The sequence below is a fragment of the Pan paniscus genome, chromosome 5 (genome assembly GCF_029289425.2).
Source record: "Pan paniscus chromosome 5, NHGRI_mPanPan1-v2.0_pri, whole genome shotgun sequence".
In the NCBI taxonomy this organism is placed as follows: Eukaryota; Metazoa; Chordata; class Mammalia; order Primates; family Hominidae; genus Pan; species Pan paniscus.
This window is the reverse complement of record NC_073254.2, coordinates 15,439,061-15,458,931: the sequence shown is the minus strand read 5'-3', so window position 1 is coordinate 15,458,931 and position 19,871 is coordinate 15,439,061. Positions and strand designations below refer to the sequence as shown.

Below are 19,871 nucleotides of genomic sequence, written 5' to 3'. Positions count from 1 at the left end.
ATATATGAAATACCTCATTCTAGAACTTTCTAAACCTTTTTACCTCAAGAAATGTGTGGGCTCAACATGATGGTGTCCTTTTACTAACTGATGATTAAGCAAATGACAGCAGTATTAAAGTTGTGTGTATTTTATTCATTACAGTAGCATCTTTAGCCAAGAAGAAAATAATAACGCATCCAAACATAGGGTGATGGTTATTCAGCCTCTAGGAGGTACTCAGAGCTCATGAGATTTTCAGTATTTTCATTTTGTGGCCTCATCCCTCTAGAAATACAAGACAAATAAAGTAAAATTTGGAGACTAGGCCAGAATAAGGGTAGAGGTAGGTTAAAATAGAGAGTTTGAGAAATAAAGATTTATCAAGATATCCTTTGCTGCTAACACAACCACAGGTACTTTCCCAAAGGAACTGCAGGCCTGAGCCAGGCACAGGGCTGTCAGATGAGACTTTGCCATTTTCCCTGGAAATACCTCTCAGTGCAGACAAGAGGGGGCACACACCTGAAGCTTGAGGGAGTGGGGCCAGAGCTAGAAGTTGGTGCTTCGCCTTAAAAAAATCACGTGAGTTTCTCATTGTCTCATATTATATTTAATAGGTATACACTTGGCATTAGAAATTTAAATCTTCCTGTCTTTTTTCTTAATTGGCAAAATGCTAAGTGAAGAGAGCTAATGTCATATATCATGTCATTTAATTAGACATTTGTCTAAGAACAGAAATATTTAAACCACCATGTTCATAAAATTACATCCTTACCACTCCATTCACCTATTGAAGGATACGTTGGGTGGCAATTATGAATAAACCTGCTCTATGTGCAGGTTTTTGTGTGGATGTAGGTTTTCAACTCATTTGAAATCCCAAGGAGTGTGATGCTGAATCATATGTTATGAACTGAATTGGGTCCCTGCTCCCTGCCCAATTCATCTGTTGAAGTCGTAACCCCTAATGTGACTGTATTTGGAGATAGGGCCTTTAAGGAAGTAAGGTTAAATGAGGTCATTAGAGTGAGGCCCTAAGCCCATGGGATTGGTGTCTATACAAATAAGAAGAAACACCTACTATCCCCCACCCCCAGACCCCCACCCACCCAGGCACACACAGAGGAAAGGCCACATGAGGACACAGCAAGAAGGCACCGTCTGCAAGCTGAGGACAGAGGCCTCACCGGGAACCAGCCCTGCTGACACCACCATCTTGGACTTCCAGCCTCCAGAACTTGTGAGAACCTAAGTTTCTGTTGTTTAAGCCACTTAACCTGTGGTACATTTTTATGGCCGCTCAAGTGGACTAATCTAACACATGGGGTAAGACCATTTACTTACTGTAAATTCCCGCCAGCAATGAGAGTTCATTCTAACTCATTGTTGTTTTAATTTGCAATTCCCTAATGACATATGATGTTGACTATCTTTTCATATGCATACTTGCCATCTGTATATATATATATATATATATATATATGTATCTATCTATATATAATATATATAGGTATCTATCTATATATATAGGTATCTATATATGTATATATATGCCATCTATATATATATACGTGTATATATATAGGGCGGTGTGTGTATATATATACATATATATACATATGATGTGTTTTTTCACATCTCTTTGGGTTGTTTTGCTTCTTTTCATTGAGTTTTAAGAGTTATTTGTGTATTTTGGATACCAGCTCTTTAGCACATATGTCTTTTGTAGATATTTTCTCCCAGTCTGTGGCCTGTGGGCACTGTTAAAACAATTTTTCATTCCCTTCATACAGGTTTCTATAAAATTGAGATATAAACACATATCATAAAATTCACCTTTATAAAATGTACGATTTCAGAGGTGTTTAGTATATTCACGAAGCTGTGCAACCATCACCACAATCTAATTTCAGAACATTTTTATCACCCCCCAAACCAACCCGGGCCCAGGAACACTTACTCCCATTTCACCTCCCCCTAGTCTTTCAGCAACCACTCACATGCTCCCTAACCCTATGGATTTGCTTATTCTGGAGTTTATATGCTGGAATCATGTAGTTTCTGCTCATCTGACTCACTGATTTCACATCCCATTAGAACCATACTTTTTAATCAAACAATTAGCTGCATCTTCAGTGAAAACAAATGGTTTTAGGCTATTTCCTTCTTTGACAAGAGTTAAAATTCCCAAGCCGTGGAGTAGCTCAGGTCCCTGCAGCTCGCCGCCAAGTCTGTGAGAAACTCTGTCCCTGTCAGTGGCATTTTTGGGAGGAGGGGCATGTTTCCTGCCTAGTGAACCTCTCATCAAGTTCCAGTCCAAATAAAGCTGAAAGAGTCTTCAGATCGGGAGGCCGGAGGGCGGGGAGCTTCTGGTGAGAGCGAGGAGCTTCTGGTGAGAGCGACTCTGTCCATTTGTTGTTTCTAGTATGGGGCTTGCCAATCAAAGGAGCAAGTAAGCTAGGCCTAGCCCTGCACAGACTAAACAGCCAAAGGGCTGAGGATGGGAATTTGCTTACAAAGGGATTTCCTGCGTGGCTTAGAGGTCAGTGGCAGCGAGAAAAATTTAGTGGAGGGGCTTATTCTATGACTCAGCATGTGTTCCCGAATGTAAAACCCCAGACTTGCATGTGAAGCTTGTAAGCAGGACACCCAGGAGGGGGGACCCTTCACTTTACCTCCACCGGTAAAGGTGCATCCCCAGCAAAATATCACACTGAGACAGGAAAGGGATCCCAATTCAGACCCCAAGAGAGGATTCTTGGATCTCACGCAAGAAAGAATTTGAGGCGAATCCATAAAGTGAAAGCAAGTTTATTAAGAGAATAAAGGAATAAAGGATGGCTACTCCATAGGCAGAGGAGTGGGATGGTCTGCTCAGCTGCTTATACTGATCGTTACTTCTAGATTATACACTAAACAAGGTGTGGATTATTCATGAGTTTTCCAGGAAAGGGGTGGGCAATTCCCAGAACTGAGAGTTCCTCCTTTTTTTTTAGACCATATAGGGTAACTTCCTGACGTTGCCATGACATTTGCGAACTGTCATGGTGCTGCTGGGAGTGTCTTTTACTAACAGCGTGCTAACGCATTATAATTAACATACAATGAGCAATGAGGACAACCAGAGGTTACTGTGGTCGCCACCTTGGTTTTGGTGGGTTTTGGCCGGCTTCTGTACTGCAACTTGCTGTATCAGCAAGGTCTTTGTGACCTGTATCTTGTGCCGACCTCCTATCTCATCCTGTGACTAAGAATGCCCGACCTCCTAAGAAGGCAGCCCAGTGCCTCTCGGCCTCATTTTACACAGCTGCTACTCAAGATGGAGTTCCTCTGCTTCAAACACCTCTGAGAACACCACACGGGACACTGTACCTAGGTGTCCTGCAAAGCAACAAAACTAGATAGCATTCTCAACTGCTTGGGGCTATATCTTTTAAGTTAAAAGAAGAAGAGAGCACATACCACGGTATGGTGCTCAGAGAGATTAGACCGGAATTTGCCTATTCTTTTTGTCAGTTTGTATTTAAGTCCAACTGATTACTAGCAGAACTGTTTGACTAGATTTTAGTTCTTATCAATGATCAAAAATTCATTTCTTACAGAGCTGAAATAAATTGCCACAGAAAATAGTCCCAAATCACCAAGTTATCCTATATTTAAAACATGTAAACACTGGGAGGGTAGACACTAAAAATCAGGACTTTGACTTTGGAAATTCTGAGATAAATGAGAAGCTCTCATTAGTAGGAGTAACTATCAAGAGTAACTAATTAGAATACATAATTGTGCTTTTACCAATACCTACAATCAAGGACAGTGATTCTTAAATAACCCTGGGACTTCTAAAGTATATAAAACCAATATGCCACCGTAAGAACCAACAATGGCTTACAAAAAGGAAAAATAAAAATTTGAGTTATGCAGTAACTGTAATAAATTTCAAAAGAAATGCCAGTAAAACATGTCATATGGGTTGGGGAGTTGGCCCATGTGTTGAGCAGACTAGAATCTTCCCATGGCGGCCACTTACCTTCTCCCGTAGACTCGACCTACCTGCCTGGGCAACATGGCATGTCAATAAAACATCTTCCAGAGTGGTGCATTTGTCGCAATCCATAAGCCAACATTGACACATCATTGTTACCCAAAGTACATTAGATGTCACTGTTGGTGTTGTGCATTCTATGGGTTTAGACAAGTATATAATGAATGTATCCACAATTATATTAATACTATCATACAGATCAGTTTCACTGCCCTGAAAATCTGTAATCCTATTCAGCCCTCCTTTCTCCTCCCTCCCCAGTCCTGAGCAAACTACCAATCTTTTTACTCTCCCCATAGTTTTGCCTTTTCCAGAATGTCACATAGTTGAAATCATACAGTTTGGAGCCTTTTCAGATTGGGTTATTTCACTTAGCAATGTGCTGATTCCTCCATATCTTTTCATGACATGATAGTTAATTTTGATTTTAGTGCTGAATGATATTCCATTGTCTGGTGGTGCCACAGTTTATTAATCTGTTCACCTGCTGGAGGACATATTGACTGCTTCCAAATTTGGAAAATTATGCATAAAGGGCAGCTATAAACATCCACATGTGGGTTTTTGCATGGACACAAGTTTTCAACTCATTTGGGTAAATGACAAGGAGCATGATTGCTGGATCATATAGTCGGGGTACTTTCAGTTTTGTTAGAAACCACTAAACTATTTTGCAAAGTGGTTGTACCATTTTGCATTCCCATGGGCCATAAATGAGAGTTCCCGTTGCTCCACATCCTTGCCAACATTTGATATTGTCAGTGTTTTGGACCTTATAATAGCTGTGTAGGTGTATCTCTTGTTGTTTTAAATTAAAATTCCCTAATGGCATATGAAGTAGATCATCTTTTCCTATACTTACTTGTCATTTGTGTATCTTCTTTGGTGAAGCTGCTGTTCAGATATTTCCCTGTTTTTTTATGGGAACTCTCCATACTTTCACTAAATTTTGCTGTAAAGTTAAAACAGCTATAAAAAAACTAATTAAAAATTTAAATAATTCTAAGAAGGACAAAAAATACAAAATATAATAAAATTCAACTGACTTTTCAACCAGACCAGTGCCTCACATCCAAATGAATATTGTGCCACCAATCCAGTATTGTGTCTTCAAACTAGAGAATTATGAAAACATCATGAATAATAATTTTTGAAGTTTCTATTTTTAGTAAACATTTGATTTACTTGTCAAAGCATAATTTCCCCTGAAAGCCTTCTTGAACTCTTCTGAGCTGAGTGAGCGACTTTTCCCTCTGATCTGAGAGCATCCTGGGCATATGTATCACAGAGGTTTCCCACTGTGGAGTGATTGTGGGGTTCCTGTCTGGCTCTGCTAGAAGACTTTGAGCTCCTGGAATGTAAGGTCAGCAACTTGCTTCTCTCTGTCTCCCAAGGGCCTAGCAAAGAATCTACTAAATAACTGCTTATTGGGTTAATAACTGAGTAAATGCATTTATGTACATATATAAATGCAGCTACAAATATGACTATTGTAATCACATCTTTCCCTAATTAATCTAAAAAAGCCAAAGCTGCTTCACACATGACTGAAACATGCTGCATGTTTAGGAAGCGATCTCTGTTACTGGAGAGCTTAGTGAAACTATTCTATATTGAATTAATCAGCAAGAAATACATATAATAAGTCACAGTGAATACATCATAAAGTGTCATGTAATATGTTAAATAATTACTTTCTTTACTGTAAAAGTCATTTTAATATATTTAAGTACGTAGCATCAGCTGCTAAGCAGAGGCTCTGCAGGGTCTTCACTAAAGAGCAATTTGTAATCAACTATTTGTGAAATTGTTCTCACAGGGTTAACTAGAATTACGTACTGGGTTCTGGACAGAAATATAATTAACCATCATCGGGCTGCACTTTGGTCCACTTCGTTGTAGCTAAAGGTCACTCAATGCTGACCATTTACATCCTCATTGTTCCTATATAGGAATCGTGTCTGACATTGGAATCATAAGGCTTTTGCTTCAGACTTACTTAAGATGTTCTTCAGACCCTGAATTCCACTGGGAATTGCTGATGCCAACCAGAGTGAAAATCCCCATGAGGAACCAAATCGGCATGAGAAGGCAGTTTCTTCATCCCCTCATCCCATGACTTCACCCTGCTCTCTTTGACCAGTCAACAATCCCCACACCTTGGTCCATTCCAAACTCCTTAAAATCCCTAGCCCCGAATACCTTGGAGAAGTGGATTTGAGGTTTCCTCCCATCTCTCTGCTCAGCTGTCTTAAGATTATTAAACTCTTTCTCTGCTGCAGTCCCCATTGTCTCAGTGTTTTGACTTTCCATGCAACTGGCCAATGATGTTTCTGTTTCTACAGAAGAAATCGAAAATATATATATATATCTATACATCTTTTTTGAAGGTTTTTATGCTACCAATATGCTAAGCAAATTGTTTTCTGATAAATAACTCCAAGGCAAATTTCAATTTGGTTCTGAAGAAATCATGAATTAAGGTAAATTAAATATTTGGTATTAATTAGCAAATATCAGAAAGAATGGGTTTGTAGAAAATAACTATGGACAGAAACTAATTTGAATGACATAAATAATTCTCTAGTATATACTTTTGTGAGTTGATTTGTTTTACTTATTTACTTTTGGTTTGCTTTATTTTGAAAAGAAACAAACACATTTACATAGCTTAGGTCTCTTAACTTTTTAAACAATATATAGCCTTCTTTGAAAAGAAAACTATTTTAACTGAGTTAGCTATCTCTGAATTAATAAATTCAAATGGCAACAAACTAAATTTAGCTTGGCTTGCTCTAAACAACTTTTCCCCCATAAAATCGCTACATTAAAAGCCATGTATAACTGAACTAGTACGACCTAAAATAAAGCCCAATTTAAAAAAGTTAATTTTACAAGTCCTGACATAAACCTTAATCAGATCTTACAATTTTAACGTCCATCATTTGGACTGTAATGTAACAGAACCCAGAGGCTCTGGATTTGATGACAGGTCATTTTGTTACCAGTAGTGTGCTCTTATGTGAGTCACTTGCCTTTGAGCTTTAGTTTCCTGACCTGCGAAATGTACATCATCAATGTCATCATGCATACTTTGCCTGGTGTAAGTAGACGTATTTGTTTATTGCCTAATATCCAGTAAAACACGGGGCTAAGTGCACTGTGTTTTCCAAACTAGCCTGACAATAAGAACTGCCTAGCGTACTTATTAAAAAATAAATAAAAGTTCCCAGAGCCCACCCCCAGACCTATTAAATCAGAATTCCCAGGGGAAAGCCCCAGTCATCTATCTAAATAACAAGCATCCCAAGTGATTCTTATGTTGCAATTTGGGAAACTGTGTTAAAGCATCTAAAAGAAGTTTATTTTTCTTTATAATGCTCATGAGCTGTTGAAGGAGTGAACACTGACCCTGAAAAAGATGCATAAAATGAATAGAATCTTACAGATCAGATTCTAAGTTCATACAAGGAAAAGATCAGTGTCGTTCTAACTGATCAAACTACATTGCTTTAAAACAGTGATTTTCCTACATTCGGATTTACTTAAGCACTGCTGCAGTAAAACCAGCCAATCTAATCCTGATGCTGTAACCAGGTAGCCTGGGGCTTTTGCACCAGGAGAAAAGGCCCCTGAGACCAGAAGCCAAGGTTGTTTCAGCCCAAGGAATGCTTATGAAGAGAGGACAGTACTGATACAAGGCAGTTCACCTGAGACTAAGAGCAAAGACCCTGGAAACCCCTTTCATCTCTGGCACACGTCACCACGCAAAAACCAAACCCCATATCCCAAGCAACGGTAGGTGAATGCCCACCCAGTGGAGCTGCCATAGGCAAAATAGCTCATGCAGCTCTTGGCAGTTTGTAATCTTTTGTCCTTTCCTTCCTCTTAGTGCTTTGCACTTCCATGCCATTCTCTTGTCCAGAAATGCCCTTTCTTGGCTTTATTCATAGAATTAACGCAACCTTCCAAAGGCTACTCCAATGTCACCTCTTCCAGGAAGCTCTCCTGAACTTTTCCCCACCCAGCGTGGGCCCCATGGTGGGTGAGGCAATGCTTCCTTTCCTCAGTGTGGCAATGCTCCCTTTCTCTTCCTGTCGCTTTTTAAAGGCAGGGACTGTGTCTGTCCTTTTTGACTTTGTCTGCCCAGCACACAAATAAGCAGCCAGTGTGTAAAGGCAGGGAGGGGAGGACCAAGGGAGGGCCAAGAAAGGGGAGAGAGAGTACTGGGTGATTCACTATGAGCTGACAATATTATTAGCAACTGGGAGAGTCCAGGTGAAGTTCACAAAACTTCCCTAAATAGAGTCCATGCATGTGTTTCAGTGGGATATGTCACCATGTTAAAAGCTTGCTCCAGCAATACTGATGGGCCAAATATGGACTGGCTGGGCTTGGAGTGCAGGTTTTTACCTGAATACATATCCTAATAATACTGTTAACTGACAAAGAAGTAAACAGTAATCATTTTGTAAAGCATTAGTTCCCCTTTCATAAAATGGTTACTGTCTACCTCTTTGCCAGCGAGGAAAGTTATAGCTAGAAACTATAGCTAGTGTTGTAGAATCCTTTCAGGTCATAGAAAACAAGAATTCATGTCTTTACAGTTTTAATGACTTGTGAAGGCACAGACAAGGAGCTGGTGGAGGCATTAGGCATAGAGAGGATTTACAAGCTAGTTTAATATTTGAAAAGCCTAGATAAGTCATTGTTCAGGTTGTAGAGGTCAGCCCACACTGGGGGTGTGGGCAGAATCCTACAACATGTCTGTCATTAGAAAACTGGGGTGAAACCAAAATCCCAAGAGTATGTGAGAATATTCACAAAATCAGCTCAAAAGGGAAAGACTTTTTTAAAACATTTTTGATTCACCCAACAAGGGATCCTTGAAATGAAGCTGCAGTAGTCAAGCTTGACATTTAAAGAGGAAAGTTAAAAGACTGCTATTTTAAGACATATAAACCACTAAAATAACAACTGAGACCAGGTCTAAACATAGTCAACCAAATCTCAGAGATTAGTGTCCTTGGCCTGTCTCTGCGTGTGTCTAGCAGCTGCTGAGTGATGGCGCTGGGCTCCTTGAATGCCAAGCATAGATTCTACTCATCTTGGAGTCTCCTGTGTGTGTCTCTCTCTCCTCTTTTCTACAGTGCTTTTGTTTGGCCTTCCCACTATTCCTCCTGAATATTCCCATGAAATTTGCAATTGCTTTTCCTATCTAGCAAATTTTCTAAATGCCGTTATGGGTCTTATTTGCTGCAATGAATGGGAGGTTGCCTACATTGCTTTATTTTTACCTTTTTATCCCCACTGTCCATATTTTTATATGGATTTTATTTGTATTTACAACATTACTTAATGTAAGTTTTATTTTTCCTTACAATTTGACCCAGCGGTGGTGAAATGACAGTAAACCCAGATACGGGGGGTGGTGGAGGCCCTCCAGCACCCAGGCTACATGACACAGACCAGCCTACAAGCTTCAAGGAGATTTTCTCAGTTTGATCTTGACCAAAAAAAAAAAAGTCAGCTACGACAACTGATTTTCTTTTGAAGTATTGCCTTACCAGTGGCTCACATTCAAATGTTTACTTGTCAGAAAGTTTCCTCTGTGTGAGAATCATCCTGGGATTTTGCAATAGATGAAAGATTTTGTAAATTTAGTAACATGCATAACCAAAAGCAACTGTAAAACCCTAAAATTAGGCCAGAATTACCAGTGGAACATTCACCATGCATATAATATCCCTGCAAAATCCTTCAAATGAAACTTTACACCTAAAGATCTTGAGGTGATTAATACATGGAGATTATTTCTGCTCTGCAGTGTGGTCAGGAATAAAGCTTAGCCCTTTTGATAAGGGTTTACTCAGACACCCAGGGCACAAATGTCTTTCAATAATAAAGTCTTCGAAGGAATGGGGGAGGTGGGGAATCTAGAATGAATTCCAAATAAATCCCCATTAACATATTATCATGAAGACAAGTCAGTGAACTTTAAACTAATTCATTTTTTAAAAATGAGAACTATGGAGACCAATCTTTGTGGAGTCCCATGAGAACAAAAGCCTCTCAAGTCTGTCCAGAGTCATTCCTTCTCATTGCTGACAAACACTCAGAACAGGTGTGTCACAGTGGTTGTCACCTTGCATAAGGCCTCACTTGCAGGGTTCCCTGTGTGGTAAGAAAGATGGAAAGTGAAAGGAAGGAAGGAAGGAAGGTGGGAAGAAGGTAGGAACGAAGGAAGGAAGGAAGGTAGGAAGGAAGGAAGGAAGGAAGGAAGGAAGGAAGGAAGGAAGGAGGTATATTAGTCCGTTCTCATGCTTCTATGAAGAAATGCCCAAGACGGAGTAATTTATAAAAGAAAGAGGTTTAATTAACTCACAGTTCCACAGGGCTGGGGAGGCCTCAAGTGTCTTACAATCATGGCAGAAGGGGAAGCAAACACATCCTTCTTCACATGGTGACAGGAAGGAGAACTGCCGAGCAAAATGGGAAAAGCCCCTTTAAAAAACATCAGATCTCGTGAGAATCACTATCACTCACTACCACGAGAACAGCCTGAAGGTAACCGCCCCCATGATTCAATTATCTCCTACCGGTTCCCTCCCATGACGTGGGGATTATGAGAACTACAATTTAAGATGAGATTTGGGTGGGAACACAGCCAAACTATATCAGCAGGCTAAAAGACCAATTTGAATTCCAAATTTTCTGAGTTTAGATCTATTAAACTGTTAAGATCCTATCCCTATCCAGTTTTGACAAATTCTAAATGTTTAGAAAAATTGTTTCCAGGTCTAGAGCGTAAGTAATTGGGTTGAAAGCATCAAACTAAAACACAGGCTAAAAAAGGCATAAAACCCTCATGATTAGATATATTGGACTGATGTTACTTAGGAAAGTTTTCATGTAAATATCTGAAAAGAGAGGAGCCCATATTCAAATGATAATATATTTTCAAATTCGATTCCAACTCTCCCATCTATCAGCCAACATGTCTCCATTCATGAAATCAGTTCAAGAAATAACACCAAAAATTATTGGAAAAGTACTGCATGGTAAGTATGGTGCTAATTACTTTGAATATGCTAAGTAATTTAATTTTCACAACAAACCTTATGAGGTCAGTTTTCTTATTATCCTCATTTTATAAATGAGGTAACTGAAGCTCAAAGGTGTTAGGGAACTTATTCAAGGCACCCAACTAGAAAGGAATAGAAACTTGAGTTGAACCCAAATAATGTGGTTCTAGAACTTATATTTGTTTTTTTGCTAGTTTCTTATTTATTTATTCATTTATTTTAAATTTAAGTTCCAGGTTACATGTGCAGGACAGGCAAGTTTGTTACATACGTAAATGTATGCCATCGTGGTTGGCTGCACCTATCAACCCATCACCTAGGTATTAAGCCCAGCATCCATTAGCTATTTTTCCTGATGCTCTCCCTCCTCACACTTCACCCCAACAGGCCCCAGTGTGTGTTGTCCCCCTCTCTGTGTCCATGTGTTCTCATTGTTCAGCTCCCACTTATACGTGAGAACATGCAGTGTTTGGTTTTCTGTCCCTGTGTTAGTTTGCTGAGGATAAAGGCTTCTAGCTCCATCCATGTCCCTACAAAGGACATGATCTCCTTCCTTTTTATGGCTGCATAGTATTCCATGATGTATATGTACCACATTTTCTTTACCCAATCTATCACTGATGGACATTTGGGTTGATTCCATGTCTTTTGTGAATAGTGCTGTAGTGAATATACGTGTGCATGTATCTTCATAATAGAATGATTTATATTCCTTTGGGTATATACCCAGTAATGGGATTGCTGGGCCAAATGGGATTTCTGGTTCCAGGTCTTTGAGAAATTGCAACACTGCCTTCCACAGTGGCTGAACTAATTTACACTCCCACTAACAATGTAAAAGTGTTCCTATTTCTCCACAGCTTTGCCAGCATCTGTTGTTTCTGGACTTTTTAATACTCACCATTCTGACTGGTATAAGATAGTATCTTGTTGTGGTTTTGACTTGCATTTCTCTAATGACCAGTGATGTTGAGCTTTTTTTCATATGTTTGTTGGCTGCATAAATGTCTTCTTTTGAGAAGTGCCTGTTCATGTCTTTTCCCCACTTTTTAATGGGATTGTTTGTGTTTTTCTTGTAAATTTGTTTAAGTTCCTAGTAGATTCTGGATATTAGAACTTTGTTGGATAGATTGCAAAAACATTCTCTCATTCTGTAGGTTATGATAGTTTCTTTTGCTGTGCAGAGGCTCTTTAGTTTAATTAGATCCCATTTGTCGATTTTTGCTTTTGTTGCAATTGCTTTTGACATTAATTAATTTTTGTATAAGGTGTAAGAAAGTGGTGCAGCTTCAATTTTCTGCATATGACTAGCCAGTCTTCCCAGCACCATTTATTAAATAGGGAGCCCTTTCCCCATTGCTTGTTTTTGTCAGGTTTGTTAAATATCAGATGGTTGTATATGTGCATCTTATTTCTGAAATCTCTTTTCTGTTCCACTGGTCTATGTGTCTGTTCTTGTACCAGTACCATGCTGTTTTGGTTACTGTAGCCTTGTAGTATAGTTTGAAGTCAGGTAGTGTGATGCCTTCAGCTTTATAGAACTTATATTCTTAAATACTACTTTTAATATTTTGAGAAATTAATATTTTGAGAAATATTTTGAGATGATATTTTGAGAAATTATCATCATGGTACTGAATAAAATGGTATATATGAGCATGCACTACAGGCTGCTTGGAGTCACCAGTATCCAGTGTCTCTGATTATACTTTCTCACCCACAGGCAGGAATGTGTAACCAGTTCAGGCCAAGAAGTTGTGAGTGGCAGTGACATGTGCATTGAATTCTAGCATGAAACTTTCCACCATTCTCCTCCCCTGCTTATAGTAGTTGAGGGAGAAGCTTCATGCTAAAGTGAGGAAGCCACAGACAGAAGCCAGTGAGGACACCGATATCTGAGAAGTGTGCCCCACACCTCCTCCCAGACCTACTTGCCCTGCTATTACAGTCTTGTTCTTTTCCAGTTCTTGACCAGCCTGTTATCCACTACACATGAATCAGCATAAATGTGAAACTTGAGTCAGTGGAAAACCAGATGTATCACCCCAAATTCGTCCCGCTCTATCAAATTCACAGTTGATTTTTGTGTCGATGGGTACAGGATACAGTGGCTGTTGGCACTACTTCTTGCTGGTGTCACACCAGGAAGACCTCTGCTGTGCATTCCCCTTTGCCTGTCCAGGTCCACGCCCACCTTACTCCATGTTCCAGGAGCCAGACCTTTATCAAGTGCATCAGACAGACTCCCTCGCTCTCTGGCTTCCAGTTGGATTTGGCCAGCTGGTGGCAGTTATTGAAATGAGCCAATTATGGCCTCGGCAAATAGACTCCTGGGTTGTTTATTTCTTCACTGCAGGCTGAGCTCCATTACCTCAAAAGCCCACAGGTGTCAAATTCAAGTTGTTGGACATCCAATTATTTAAAAAATAGCCCAACTAAGCAGATTTGGGGCTAGTTAGAGCCCATGTGCTCTGCATACTCCAGGACACCTCATCCTGCATCTGTTGGCCATTATAAGATAAAGCCTCATGGTTACAAGCTCCCCAAGCCACTACGGCCCTTCAGAGCTCTCCGACTTGAGCCCCCACTATCATGCTTCTGAGTGGCATCACCTGGACACGTAAGCCCCTTCTCTAATCCCCCTCTCCCCAGGAGTTCACTTGCTCTCCTCCCCTTCTGGGTGTGTCCCTCCCATAAGCCACTGGCTAGTCTCCTGCTGTGAGGGATCCTTTATGTGATCCTATCCAAGCGCTGCCCAGTGAAGCTTGCTGGGTGTTACTGCCTCTCGTGGTCAAGTCTTCTTCTTCGGTCAGCTCCAAATCCCTTGAATCCCTTTTAAAGGCATCAGGAGAAAACTTGAGCTTGAGGGGTGAGAGAGGTCAGTGTATTCATCCTTTGAACTTTCTTTCTCCAAAATTACAACTTGGCAATGATGGTATACTTCCCCAAATCCACAGATCTTTTGGAGGGAGGCAGCCTTCTCTGTCTAATGCAGGCCTCCTCAGGTTCTCAAAGTCATCACCTTTGCTTGCTGTTTCAGGCCTAGCATGTTATCTCTTTCTCAGTGTTGTTAGCCCTGGGGTGCTAACTATTCCTTATTTCCCTTAACCCTGCCTACCCATATGTAAATACATACTATTTAGATGGTTTGTCTGTTTCATCCAAGACCCCATTTCATACCAAGGTCCTTACTTTTTCACAAGATACATCCATTAACTAGGCCCACTCTTTTCCCTATTCTGTTCATTTCATACAGGAAACTCCCAATGAGGCCATAGATTCAGCTTGAAGGAGAGGTTATGAGGCAATAGGAAAAGGTAACGTGGTATCTGAATCCCTGTGCATGCATGCCACTTACCTGTGCCCTCTGGCACCTGCTTAGCTCCATCCCACACATACTGTTTTCTTTAATAATGAATGCAATGTGGCACAACTTTATAATTCAATTCATTGTGTAATATCCAGTTCACAATGGGCATCTACCATGTTGTCACTTGGTATCCCACGGTTAGACATTCCATCTCTGCAAGGGACAAGTAGCAAGTCAGGAGCTGCCCTCCAAGTGGAAAAGAATTGTTGTAACCACAAAAGGGCACAGCCTTCCTCTAAAACCTCAGGCATCTGCTCTCCCAGTCTCCTATTGAGACTTGCCTGTCCTTCATACAACAGCCTCACTTGCCACAGACTCCCAGTGCCATTGTGCTTGTCGGTTTATTTTCTCAAAGATTAGAACAGCTTGAAGAAGAGCTTAGAGTCTTTACAGTCTTTTATTATGCTGAGCTTACTCAGCAGGTTTACAGAGCAGCATGCTCAAATGTGGTACGTGTTGCCTACAAAATTGAAAGAGAACCACTCAGCATTGTGCCTTTTCCTCCATGGTGGGCAGAACAAGATTCAGTGGTTTGTCGCTCACTTTACTTCTTGCCGTTTTGCTTTGGTTTTCTGTAAGTCTCGTATCTTTCTTATTCTTTAATTCTTCCATGCTAGCTTCTTTGTGTTTAATTGATTTTTTATAGTGTATGATTTTTATTCCTTATTCATTTCCTCTTCAGAAAAGTACATTTTTATTAATAGTTGCTTTCTTTGTTGTTACCTTGGGTGTTACAATTAGGATCTTAAATTAGTAACAATGTAGTTTGAATTAATATCAATTTACAGACTCGGTACTATACAAAACTCTTTCATGCAGCTCCATTTCTCCCTTTTCAGATTGCTATTGTCACAAATCACATCTTTAGACTTTGTGTGCCCATTAACATAGATTTATAATTATTGTTTCATGCCTTTGTCTTTTAACTTATCAAGGAAAAAAGTAAGTTGTAAACCAAAAATACAATAATATTGGTTTTAGTATTTACCTATGTAGTTACCTTTACACTTGTATTTCATTTCTTCCTATGGCAAGTTATTGCCTCCTGTCTGAATCTGAACGGTTCCCTTTAGCATTTTTTTTTGAGATGGAGTCTTGCTCTGTCGCCCAGGCTGGAGTGCAGTGGTGTGATCTTGGCTCACTGCAAGCTCCACCTCCAGGTTCACATCATTCTCCTGCCTCAGCCTCCCGAGTAGCTGGGACTACAGGCGCCCGTCACCATGCCCCGCTAATTTTTTTGTATTTTTAGTAGAGACATGGTTTCACCATGTTAGCCGGGATGGTCTCAATCTCCTGACCCCGTGATCCGCCCACCTCAGCCTACCAAAGTGCTGGGATTACAGGCATGAGCCACTGCGCCCGGCCCCCTTTAGCATTTCTTATAGGGCAAGCCTGTCAGGAATGAACTTCCTCAGCTTTTGTTTAGCAGAGAATGCCTTAATCTGTCCTTCAGTCTTGAAGAATATTTTTGCTGAATATGAAAAGCATTTTTTTCTTTCAGCACTTTAAATGTGTCATCCCACTGCCTCTGGTCCCATGGTTTCTGCTGTTAATATAACTGACAGTCCTTTGTATGTGCTGAGTCTGTTATCTTGCTGCTTTCGAGATTTGATTTTGGCTTTTGACTTTGACTATAAGGTGTCTTCTTGTGCATCTCTTTGAGTTTATTCTAACCGAAAAGAAGTTCATTGAGCTTCTTGAATGTATAGGTTCATGTATTTTGTCAAATTGGGAAGTTTTAACTATTATCTCATCAAATATTCTCTCTGCCCCATTCTCTCTCTCCTTGCCTCTGGGACTTCCATTATGCCTTGGTTGATGCACTTGATGTTGTTGCTTGAGTCTTTTAGGCCCTCTTCATTTTTCTCCATTTCTTTCTTTTTTCTGCTTCTCAGACTAGATTGTTTCATTTGACCTATTGACTCTTTTTTCTGTCAGCTAAAATCTGCTATTGAACCCCCTCATACATTTTTCATTTTAGTAATACTTTTCAATTCCAGAATTTATATGTGATTCATTTTCATAATTTCATTCTCTTCTTGTAATTTTTTACATATTGAGATATTATTCTTCTTGTGCATTTTGCTCTTTGTCCATGGTGTTCTTTAGATCATTGAGCATGTTTTAGACTGTAGACTTAAAGTTTTTGTCTAGTAAATCCAATGTCTTCGCTCCCTCGGGGAGAGTTTCTGTTAATTTATAGTTTTTCCCTGTAAAGGCATCATAATTTCTGGCTTCTTTGCATACTTCATAATATTTCTTATTGAAGTTGAATATTTTTGAATTTTAAAATATCCATTGTCAAGTGACTTTTGAATGAATTTGTTGGAAATTTGATATCTTTAATATTACAATATGAAAAAGGAGAAATAAAATAAAGAAGGAAGAAAAGGAAAGGAATGGAAATGTTCCCAGGTATTTTCAGATTGGCTCTGTGTTAAGACACTCCACTTAGCCAGGCCATTTACAACTCTGCCTTAGCCTTCACTTCCTGTCTGTGGTTACCTCAAGACCAGCCAAAGGTGAAAGTTTACCAGCCATAAACTTTCTCAGTTCCTTTCTGAGCATGTGTCCTTCCCTGAGCATGTGTGTGGCTTTTTAAGTTCCCCATACATGCAGTAGCTTTTCAAAACCTCTATTCCACCCCCAACAAATCATACTTCCTAAGTATTCCCACCCAGCTTTTTGCATGCCTATTGTTTGTCCAACTTTTGGCTTTTACTGCTTTTGAGAACCACATAGCTGTTTCAGTCTGACAAGGTACAGATTAGGCTTAAAAAAGGAAGCCCTTGCTGCAGTCCTCTGGAGAAAGCACAGTCAGGTCAAAACAGACAGACACATTCCTCAGGGAAAAGGCCCACGCTTCTCCCCTTGAATCAGGTAACCATGCTGGAAGTGCAGACTGCAGTCTTCAAGAGGGCCACTGCAGCAGGGAAGGGGTTGTTGGGGTCAGGGTAAGCTAAAATGCCATGAAGCTCTCTTACCCTTTTCATTGGCCTTTCTCCTGGCTAAACATTTACTTGGTTGTTGCAAATCTTTTTTTTTTTTTTTTTCTCAGTGCCATGGGAGGGATGGGCCCTAGAGGTTCCTATTCTTCCATTTTCACTGACATCATCTCTCACCAATCTTCTCTCCCACTTTAATGGAAATATCCCACATATTCCAACCACTCTACTCCTAGAAACTTCACTAAGGCCTAAGAACTTTCTCAGGGTTTGTTTCCATCCCTCTGTTTTACAAAAGCATCTGGGACACTTCATGTTTCTTATTTCTATGCCCAGTAATCACACAGACAAACATAATGCTGTATGGGAAATCAAGATAATTAATGTGATTTAAATATAACAGAGACCAGAACTGATAGAATCCTGATACGAGGCAGTGAGTGTGTACTGCTGCTCCATCCAAATGAAACAGATCTGGGCTGGGCACGGTGGCTCATGCCTATAATCCCAGCACTTTGGGAGGCTGAGGCGGGCAGATCATGAGGTCAGGAGATCGAGACCATCCTGGCTAACATGGTGAAACCCCATCTCTACTAAAAATACAAAAAAAAAACAATAGCCGGATGTGAGCCTACCAACCAAAAAAAGTCCAGGACCAGATGGATTCACAGCCGAATTCTACTAGAGGTACAAAGAGGAGTTGGTACCATTCCTTCTGAAACTATTCCAATCAATAGAAAAAGAGGGAGTCCTCCCTAATTCATTTTATGAGGTCAACCTCATCCTGTTACCAAAGCCTGGCAGAGACACACACACAAAAAGGAGAATTTTAGACCAATATCCCTGATGAACATCGATGCAAAAATCCTCAATAAAATACTGGCAAACCAAATCAAGCACCACATCAAAAAGCTTATCCACTACGATCAAGTTGGCTTCATCCCTGGGATGCAAGGCTGGTTCAACATACACAAATCAATAAACATAATCCATCACATAAACAGAACCAAAGACAAAAACCACATGATTATCTCAATAGATGCAGAAAAGGCATTCAACAAAATTCAACAGTCCTTCATGATAAAAACTCTCAATAAACTAGGTATTGATGGGACGTATCTCAAAATAATAAGAGCTATTTATGACAAACCCACAGCCAATATCATACCGAATGGGCAAAAACTGGAAGCATTCTCTTTCAAAACTGGCACAAGACAGGGATGCCCTCTCTCACCACTCCTACTCAACATAGTGTTGGAAGTTCTGGCCAGGGCAATCAGGCAAGAGAAAGAAATAAAGCGTATTCAAGTAGGAAAAGAGGAAGTCAAGTTGTCCCTGTTTGCAGATGACAAGATTGTATATTTAGAAAACCCCATTGTCTCAGCCCAAAATCTCCTTAAGCTGATAAGCAACTTTAGCAAAGTCTTAGGATACAAAATCAATGTACAAAAATCACAAGCATTCCTATACACCAATAACAGAGAAACAGAGAGCCAAATCATGAGTGAACTCCCATTCACAATTGCTTCAAAGAGAATAAAATACCTGGGAATCCAACCTACAAGGGATGTGAAGGACCTCTTCAAGGAGAACTACAAACCACTGCTCAATGAAATAAAAGAGGACACAAACAAATGGAAGAACATTCCATGCTCATGGATAAGAAGAATCAATATTGTGAAAATGGCCATACTGCCCAAAGTAATTATAGATTTAATGCCATCCCCATCAAGCTACCAATGACTTCCTTCACAGAACTGGAAAAAACTACTTTAAAGTTCATATGGAACCAAAAAAGAGCCTGCATAGCCAAGACAATCCTAAGCCAAAAGAACAAAGCTGGAGGCATCACGCTACCTGACTTCAAACTATACTACAAGGCCACAGTAATCAAAACAGCATGCTCCTGGTACCAAAACAGAGATATAGACCAATGGAACATAATAGAGCCCTTGTAAATAATACCACACATCTACAACCATCTGATCTTTGACAAACCTGACAAAAACAAGAAATGGGGGAAGGCTTCCCTATTTAATAAATGGTGCTGGGAAAACTGGCTAGCCATATGTGGAAAGCTGAAACTGGATCCCTTCCTTGTACCTTATATAAAAATTAATTCAAGATGGATTAAAGACTTAAATGTTAGACCTAAAACCATAAAAAGTCTAGAAGAAAACCTAGGCATTACCATTCAGGACATAGGCATGGGCAAGGACTTCATGACTAAAACACCAAAAGCAATGGCAACAAAAGCCAAAATTGACAAATGGGATCTAATTAAACTAAAGAGCTTCTGCACAGCAAAAGAAACTACCATCAGAGTGAACAGGCAACCTACAGAATGGGAGAAAATTTTTACAATCTACCCATCTGACAAAGGGCTGATATCCAGAGTCTACAAAGCACTTAAACAAGTTTACAAGAAAAAATCAAACAAC

General features: G+C 39.9%; 1 long non-coding RNA gene across 1 annotated transcript in view; it reads right to left on the bottom strand.

The window, feature by feature from the left end:
* Positions 1-1,551: 1,551 nt before the first annotated feature.
* The window catches only part of LOC117980506 (uncharacterized), a 153,640-nt gene continuing 135,320 nt past the window's right edge, over positions 1,552-19,871 (bottom strand). Inside the window, exons 7-9 of the long non-coding RNA XR_010112340.1 lie at positions 10,416-10,509; positions 4,893-6,369; positions 1,552-4,167 (exon numbers count right to left, since the gene is read on the bottom strand). This is a non-coding gene — a long non-coding RNA (uncharacterized LOC117980506). The remainder of the gene's footprint in view (positions 4,168-4,892; positions 6,370-10,415; positions 10,510-19,871) is intronic.